The 8,236-nt window shown below is 41.9% G+C and overlaps 12 non-coding genes across 12 annotated transcripts; all 12 read left to right on the top strand.

The window, feature by feature from the left end:
* The first annotated feature begins 249 nt into the window (after positions 1-249).
* LOC113757837 lies at positions 250-368 on the top strand. The gene has a single exon (XR_003466500.1). It is a non-coding gene; the product is annotated as a 5S ribosomal RNA (ribosomal RNA).
* Positions 369-782: 414 nt separating this feature from the next.
* LOC113757834 lies at positions 783-900 on the top strand. Its single transcript, XR_003466497.1, has one exon. It is a non-coding gene; the product is annotated as a 5S ribosomal RNA (ribosomal RNA).
* A 402-nt stretch (positions 901-1,302) lies between these two features.
* Positions 1,303-1,421, top strand: LOC113757838. The gene has a single exon (XR_003466501.1). It is a non-coding gene; the product is annotated as a 5S ribosomal RNA (ribosomal RNA).
* Positions 1,422-1,835: 414 nt separating this feature from the next.
* LOC113757829 lies at positions 1,836-1,954 on the top strand. The gene has a single exon (XR_003466493.1). It is a non-coding gene; the product is annotated as a 5S ribosomal RNA (ribosomal RNA).
* A 415-nt stretch (positions 1,955-2,369) lies between these two features.
* On the top strand, positions 2,370-2,488 carry LOC113757830. The gene has a single exon (XR_003466494.1). It is a non-coding gene; the product is annotated as a 5S ribosomal RNA (ribosomal RNA).
* Positions 2,489-2,901: 413 nt separating this feature from the next.
* LOC113757835 lies at positions 2,902-3,020 on the top strand. Its single transcript, XR_003466498.1, has one exon. It is a non-coding gene; the product is annotated as a 5S ribosomal RNA (ribosomal RNA).
* A 414-nt stretch (positions 3,021-3,434) lies between these two features.
* LOC113757839 lies at positions 3,435-3,553 on the top strand. Its single transcript, XR_003466502.1, has one exon. It is a non-coding gene; the product is annotated as a 5S ribosomal RNA (ribosomal RNA).
* A 415-nt stretch (positions 3,554-3,968) lies between these two features.
* On the top strand, positions 3,969-4,087 carry LOC113757828. The gene has a single exon (XR_003466492.1). It is a non-coding gene; the product is annotated as a 5S ribosomal RNA (ribosomal RNA).
* Positions 4,088-6,472: 2,385 nt separating this feature from the next.
* Positions 6,473-6,591, top strand: LOC113757833. Its single transcript, XR_003466496.1, has one exon. It is a non-coding gene; the product is annotated as a 5S ribosomal RNA (ribosomal RNA).
* A 415-nt stretch (positions 6,592-7,006) lies between these two features.
* LOC113757832 lies at positions 7,007-7,125 on the top strand. The gene has a single exon (XR_003466495.1). It is a non-coding gene; the product is annotated as a 5S ribosomal RNA (ribosomal RNA).
* A 413-nt stretch (positions 7,126-7,538) lies between these two features.
* LOC113757836 lies at positions 7,539-7,657 on the top strand. Its single transcript, XR_003466499.1, has one exon. It is a non-coding gene; the product is annotated as a 5S ribosomal RNA (ribosomal RNA).
* A 414-nt stretch (positions 7,658-8,071) lies between these two features.
* Positions 8,072-8,190, top strand: LOC113757840. Its single transcript, XR_003466503.1, has one exon. It is a non-coding gene; the product is annotated as a 5S ribosomal RNA (ribosomal RNA).
* Positions 8,191-8,236: the final 46 nt, after the last annotated feature.

Raw genomic sequence — 8,236 nt, forward strand, 5'->3', positions numbered from 1 at the left:
CGTCGCTCAAATTTGTGGGCGCAAATGTATCACCGCAAGCGTGAAGGATTGATTTCATGATAATTTAGAGTTGCGGGATGAGGGAAAAAAATAAGGTGCATATCAATAACAAAAAAAATGTAAAGTAAATAAATAAAAGGATAAGAGGAAAATGCTTGAATCGAAGCTTAAAATGAATTTGGGTCTCGAAAAGCCACACTTTTTCGCAGCACGGGGTGGTTTAAAAGAATAAAGCGAAAGGAACATGGCGGGTGCGATCATACCAGCACTAATGCACCGGATCCCATCAGAACTCCGAAGTTAAGCGTGTTTGGGCGAGAATAGTACTAGGATGGGTGACCCCCTGGGAAGTCCTCGTGTTGCACCCCTCTTTTTTTTGTTTCGAAATCCAAATTTCCTTTCGTTTTTTGTCCTGTAGTAATTTAGCTCCGTCGGAACGATTGCTTTATATTTTGCTTCTTGTCGAAGCATGAAGGCGGGTCTGAAGGCGCGAGACAAATCAGTAACGGTACGGCTCGATCAAAGCCCGGATCGTCGCTCAAATTTGTGGGCGCAAATGTATCACCGCAAGCGTGAAGGATTGATTTCATGATAATTTAGAGTTGCGGGATAAGGGAAAAAAACAGGGTGCAAATCAAGAACAAAAAAAAACATAAAGTAAATAAATAAAAGGATAAGAGAAAAATGCTTGAATTGACGTTTAAAATGAATTTCGGTCTAGAAAAGCCACACTGCTTCGCAGGACTGGGTAGTTTAAAGGAATAAAGCGAAAGGAAAATGGCGGGTGCGATCATACCAGCATTAATGCACCGGATCCCATCAGAACTCCGAAGTTAAGCGTGCTTAGGCGAGAGTAGTACTAGAATGGGTGACCCCCTGGGAAGTCTCGTGTTGCACCCTCTTTTTTTTGTTTCGAAATCCAAATTTCCTATTCGTTCTTTATCCTGTAGTAATTTAGCTCCGTCCGAACGATTGCTTTATATTTTGCTCCTTGTCGAAGCATGAAGGCGGGTCTGAAGGCGCGAGACAATAGAAACGGTACGGTCGATCAAAGCCCGGATCGTCCTCATTTGTCGCGCATGTATTCAACCGCAAAGCGTGATGAATTGATTTCATATTAATTGAGTTGCGGGATGAGGGAGAAAAAATAGATGCAAATCAATACAAAAAAAATAGTAAAGTACAATAAAAGGATAAGAGGAAAATGCTTGAATCGAAGCTTAAAATGAATTTCGGTCTAGAAAAGCCACACTGTTTCGCAGCACGGGGTGGTTTAAAAGAATAAAGCGAAAGGAAAATGGTGGGTGCGATCATACCAGCACTAATGCACCGGATCCCATCAGAACTCCGAAGTTAAGCGTGTTTGGGCGAGAATAGTACTAGGATGGGTGACCCCCTGGGAAGTCCTCGTGTTGCACCCCTCTCTTTTTTGTTTCGAAATCCAAATTTCCTATTCGTTTTTTGTCCTGTAGTAATTTAGCTCCGTCGGAACGATTGCTTTATATTTTGTTTCTTGTCGAAGCATGAAGGCGGGTCTGAAGGCGCGAGACAAATCAGGAACGGTACGGTTCGATCAATGCCCGGATCGTCGCTCAAATTTGTGTGCGCAAATGTATCACCGCAAGCGTGAAGGATTGATTTCATGATAATTTAGAGTTGCGGGATGAGGGAAAAAAATAAGGTGCAAATCAATAACAAAAAAAATGTAAAGTAAATAAATAAAAGGATAAGAGGAAAATGCTTGAATCGAAGCTTAAAATGAATTTCGGTCTCGAAAAGCCACACTGTTTCGCAGCACGGGGTGGTTTAAAAGAATAAAGCGAAAGGAAAATGGCGGGGGCGATCATACCAGCACTAGTGCACCGGATCCCATCAGAACTCCGAAGTTAAGCGTGTTTGGGCGAGTATAGTACTAGGATGGGTGACCCCCTGGGAAGTCCTCGTGTTGCCCCCCTCTCTTTTTTGTTTCGAAATCCAAATTTCCTATTCGTTCTTTATCCTGTAGTAATTTAGCTCCGTCCGAACGATTGCTTTATATTTTGCTCCTTGTCGAAGCATGAAGGCGGGTCTGAAGGCGCGAGACAAATCAGGAACGGTATTGCTCGATCAAAGCCCGGATCGTCGCTCAAATTTGTGGGCGCAAATGTATCACCGCAAGCGTGAAGGATTGATTTCATGATAATTTAGAGTTGCGGGATGAGGGAAAAAAACAGGGTGCAAATCAAGAACAAAAAAAAACATAAAGTAAATAAATAAAAGGATAAGAGAAAAATGCTTGAATTGACGTTTAAAATGAATTTCGGTCTAGAAAAGCCACACTGCTTCGCAGGACTGGGTAGTTTAAAGTAATAAAGCGAAAGGAAAATGGCGGGTGCGATCATACCAGCATTAATGCACCGGATCCCATCAGAACTCCGAAGTTAAGCGTGCTTAGGCGAGAGTAGTACTAGAATGGGTGACCCCCTGGGAAGTCCTCGTGTTGCACCCTCTTTTTTTTGTTTCGAAATCCAAATTTCCTATTCGTTCTTTATCCTGTAGTAATTTAGCTCCGTCGGAACGATTGCTTTATATTTTGCTCCTTGTCGAAGCATGAAGGCGGGTCTGAAGGCGCGAGACAAATCAGGAACGGTATTGCTCGATCAAAACCCGGATCGTCGCTCAAATTTGTCGGCGCAAATGTATCACCGCAAGCGTGAAGGATTCATTTCATGATAATTTAGAGTTGCGGGATGAGGGAAAAAAATAGGGTGCAAATCAATAACAAAAAAAATATAAAGTAAATAAATAAAAGGATAAGAGGAAAATGCTTGAATCGAAGCTTAAAATGAATTTCGGTCTAGAAAAGCCACACTGCTTTTCAGGACTGGGTAGTTTAAAGGAATAAAGCGAAAGGAAAATGGCGGGGGCGATCATACCAGCACTAATGCACCGGATCCCATCAGAACTCCGAAGTTAAGCGTGCTTGGGCGAGAGTAGTACTAGGATGCGTGACCCCCTGGGATGTCCTCGAGTTGCACCCCTCTCTTTTTTGTTTCGAAATCGAAATTTCCTAATCGTTCTTTATCCTGTAGTAATTTAGCTCCGTCGGAACGATTGCTTTATATTTTGTTTCTTGTCGAAGCATGAAGGCGGGTCTGAAGGCGCGAGACAAATCAGGAACGGTACGGTTCGATCAATGCCCGGATCGTCGCTCAAATTTGTGGGCGCAAATGTATCACCGCAAGCGTGAAGGATTGATTTCATGATAATTTAGAGTTGCGGGATGAGGGAAAAAAATAAGGTGCATATCAATAACAAAAAAAATGTAAAGTAAATAAATAAAAGGATAAGAGGAAAATGCTTGAATCGAAGCTTAAAATGAATTTCGGTCTCGAAAAGCCACACTGTTTCGCAGCACGGGGTGGTTTAAAAGAATAAAGCGAAAGGAAAATGGCGGGGGCGATCATACCAGCACTAGTGCACCGGATCCCATCAGAACTCCGAAGTTAAGCGTGCTTGGGCGAGAGTAGTACTAGGATGGGTGACCCCCTGGGAAGTACTCGTGTTGCACCCCTCTCTTTTTTGTTTCGAAATCCAAATTTCCTATTCGTTCTTTATCCTGTAGTAATTTAGCTCCGTCGGAACGATTGCTTTATATTTTGCTTCTTGTCGAAGCATGAAGGCGGGTCTGAAGGCGCGAGACAAATCAGGAACGGTACGGCTCGATCAATGCCCGGATCGTCGCTCAAATTTGTCGGCGCAAATGAATCACCGCAAGCGTGAAGGATTGATTTCATGATAATTTAGAGTTGCGGGATGAGGGAAAAAAACAGGGTGCAAATCAATAACAAAAAAAAATATAAAGTAAATAAATAAAAGGATAAGAGGAAAATGCTTGAATTGACGCTTAAAATGAATTTCGGTCTAGAAAAGCCACACTGCTTCGCAGGACGGGGAAGTTTAAAAGAATAAAGCGAAAGGAACATGGCGGGTGCGATCATACCAGCACTAATGCACCGGATCCCATCAGAACTCCGAAGTTAAGCGTGCTTGGGCGAGAGTGGTACTAGGATGGGTGACCCCCTGGGAAGTCCTCGTGTTGCACCCCTCTCTTTTTTGTTTCGAAATCCAAATTTCCTATTCGTTCTTTATCCTGTAGTAATTTAGCTCCGTCGGAACGATTGCTTAATATTTTGCTTCTTGTCGAAGCGTGAAGGCGGGTCTGAAGGCGCGAGACAAATCAGGAACGGTACGGCTCGATCAAAGCCCGGATCGTCGCTCAAATTTGTCGGCGCAAATGTATCATCGCAACTAGGGGTGGCAATTTTCGACACGACCTGAAAACACGACACGAACCTAACACGAAATTAATGGGTTTGGGTTGAGGTTTCGGGAATTCGGGTCAGAATCGGGTTGGACCCGATGAACCCGAAAAGAAAACCGGTCGATTTCGGGTCAACCCGTGGTGACCTGATCTGACCCGATATGACCCGTTTACGAATTAAAAATAATTTAAAAAACATAAAAATAATTTTATCTAACTAAACTAAGTTATTCTCTTTTTCAAAGGCATTAATTACTTAATCCTAAACGAATTTGTTTAATTTGTGTGAAGTTGAAATTATTATACTTGGACAAATAATATATTATATTATTTTTCACTTTTATATTGTTTTAATTTATTTTATATTTTGCTTGGGATAAAACACTTTTACGGTGTTTAATTTATTTTAGATTTGATTTGGAATCATTTATTTAAATTTTTATTACTTGATTATGTAATTAGTTTTGAGAGAAATTTATTATTAGAAATTACCAGTGATTAAATTAATAAATTAAAATTAAGTCTTCGGGTCATTTCGGTCGAACCCGCCGCCCCGAAACCTGAAATCTTCGGTGTTCGGGTCAGCATACCTGCACCCTCGGGTTGGCGGTCGGGTTCGGGTCAACAGATTTTTGGCGGGTCTGTGACCCGAACCCGACCGCCAACTGATTTGGACCCGAATTGCCACCCCTAACGCAAGCGGAAGGATTGATTTCATGATTAATTTAGAGTTGCGGGATGAGGGAAAAAAACAGGTGCAAATCAATAACAAAAAAAAATATAAAGTAAATAAAATAAAAGGATAAGAGGAAAATGCTTGAATTTGACCTTAAATGAATTTCGGTCTAAGAAACAGCCACACTCTTCGGCAGGACGCGTAGTTTAAAAGAATAAACGAAAGGCAAACATGGCGCGGTTCGATCATACCAGACTAATGCACCGGATCCCATCAGAACTCCGAAGTTAAGCGGTTGCTTGGGCGAGGTCAAGTACTTAGGATGGTGACCCCTGGAAGTCCTCGTGTTGCCACCCCTCTCTTTTTTGTTTCGAAATCCAAAATTTCCGTTATTCGTCTTTACCTGTAGTATTTAGCTCCGTCGGAACGATTGCTTTAATTTTTGCTTCTTGTCCGAAGCGTGAAGGCGGGTCTGAAGGGCGCGAGACAAATCAGGGAACTACGGCTCGATCAAGCCCGGAATCGTCGCTCAAATTGTCGGCGCAAATGTATCACCGCAACTTGGTGGAAATTTTCGACACGACCTGGAAAACACGACACCGAACGTAACACGAAATTAATGGGTTGGGTTGTAGGTTTCGCGGAATTCGGGTCAGAATCGGGTGAAACCCGATGAACCGGAAAAGAAAACCGGTCGATTTCGGGTCAACCCGTGGTGACCTGATATGACCCGATACGACCCGTTTACGAATTAAAAATAATTTAATAAACATAAAAATAATTTTATCTAACTAAACTGAGTTATTCTTTTTTTCAAAGGCATTAATTACTTAATCCTAAACGAATTTATTTAATTTGTGTGAAGTTGAAATTATTATACTTGGACAAATAATTTATTATATTATTTTTTCACTTTATATGTTTTTAATTTATTTTATATTTTTGCTGGGATAAACACTTTTTACGGTGTTTAATTTTATTTTAGATTTGATTTGGAATCATTTATGTTAAATTTTATACTGATTATGTAATTAGTTTGTGAGAAATTGATTTTATTAGAAATTACAGGATAAATTAATAAATTAAAATTAAGTTCGGTTCATTTCGGGTGTCGACCGCCGCCCCCGTAAAACCTGGAAATTTTCGGGTTCGGGTCAGCATACCTGACCCGTCACGGGTTGGCGGGTCGGGGTTCGGGTCAACAGATTTTCTGGCGGGTCTGTTGACCCGAACCCGACCCGCCAACCTGATTTGGACCCGAATTGCCACCCCTAACTGCAAGCGTGAAGGATTGATTTCATGATAATTTAGAGTTGCGGGATGAGGGAAAAAAACAGGATGCAAATCAATAACAAAAAAAAATATAAAGTAAATAAATAAAAGGATAAGAGGAAAATGCTTGAATCGAAGCTTAAAATGAATTTCGGTCTAGAAAAGCCACACTGTTTCACAGCACGGGGTGGTTTAAAAGAATAAAGCGAAAGGAACATGGCGGGTGCGATCATACCAGCACTAATGCACCGGATCCCATCAGAACTCCGAAGTTAAGCGTGTTTGGGCGAGTATAGTACTAGGATGGGTGACCCCCTGGGAAGTCCTCGTGTTGCCCCCCTCTCTTTTTTGTTTCGAAATCCAAATTTCCTATTCGTTCTTTATCCTGTAGTAATTTAGCTCCGTCGGAACGATTGCTTTATATTTTGCTTCTTGTCGAAGCATGAAGGCGGGTCTGAAGGCGCGAGACAAATCAATAACGGTACGGCTCGATCAAAGCCCGGATCGTCGCTCAAATTTGTGGGCGCAAATGTATCACCGCAAGCGTGAAGGATTGATTTCATGATAATTTAGAGTTGCGGGATGAGGGAAAAAAACAGGGTGCAAATCAAGAACAAAAAAAAACATAAAGTAAATAAATAAAAGGATAAGAGAAAAATGCTTGAATTGACGTTTAAAATGAATTTCGGTCTAGAAAAGCCACACTGCTTCGCAGGACTGGGTAGTTTAAAGGAATAAAGCGAAAGGAAAATGGCGGGTGCGATCATACCAGCATTAATGCACCGGATCCCATCAGAACTCCGAAGTTAAGCGTGCTTAGGCGAGAGTAGTACTAGAATGGGTGACCCCCTGGGAAGTCCTCGTGTTGCACCCTCTTTTTTTTGTTTCGAAATCCAAATTTCCTATTCGTTCTTTATCCTGTAGTAATTTAGCTCCGTCGGAACGATTGCTTTATATTTTGCTCCTTGTCGAAGCATGAAGGCGGGTCTGAAGGCGCGAGACAAATCAGGAACGGTATTGCTCGATCAAAACCCGGATCGTCGCTCAAATTTGTCGGCGCAAATGTATCACCGCAAGCGTGAAGGATTCATTTCATGATAATTTAGAGTTGCGGGATGAGGGAAAAAAATAGGGTGCAAATCAATAACAAAAAAAATATAAAGTAAATAAATAAAAGGATAAGAGGAAAATGCTTGAATCGAAGCTTAAAATGAATTTCGGTCTAGAAAAGCCACACTGCTTTTCAGGACTGGGTAGTTTAAAGGAATAAAGCGAAAGGAAAATGGCGGGGGCGATCATACCAGCACTAATGCACCGGATCCCATCAGAACTCCGAAGTTAAGCGTGCTTGGGCGAGAGTAGTACTAGGATGCGTGACCCCCTGGGATGTCCTCGAGTTGCACCCCTCTCTTTTTTGTTTCGAAATCGAAATTTCCTAATCGTTCTTTATCCTGTAGTAATTTAGCTCCGTCGGAACGATTGCTTTATATTTTGTTTCTTGTCGAAGCATGAAGGCGGGTCTGAAGGCGCGAGACAAATCAGGAACGGTACGGTTCGATCAATGCCCGGATCGTCGCTCAAATTTGTGGGCGCAAATGTATCACCGCAAGCGTGAAGGATTGATTTCATGATAATTTAGAGTTGCGGGATGAGGGAAAAAAATAAGGTGCATATCAATAACAAAAAAAATGTAAAGTAAATAAATAAAAAGATAAGAGGAAAATGCTTGAATCGAAGCTTAAAATGAATTTCGGTCTCGAAAAGCCACACTGTTTCGCAGCACGGGGTGGTTTAAAAGAATAAAGCGAAAGGAAAATGGCGGGGGCGATCATACCAGCACTAGTGCACCGGATCCCATCAGAACTCCGAAGTTAAGCGTGCTTGGGCGAGGGTAGTACTAGGATGGGTGACCCCCTGGGAAGTACTCGTGTTGCACCCCTCTCTTTTTTGTTTCGAAATCCAAATTTCCTATTCGTTCTTTATCC

The sequence above is a fragment of the Coffea eugenioides genome, unplaced genomic scaffold (assembly GCF_003713205.1).
Source record: "Coffea eugenioides isolate CCC68of unplaced genomic scaffold, Ceug_1.0 ScVebR1_3350;HRSCAF=4551, whole genome shotgun sequence".
NCBI classification, from domain to species: Eukaryota; Viridiplantae; Streptophyta; class Magnoliopsida; order Gentianales; family Rubiaceae; genus Coffea; species Coffea eugenioides.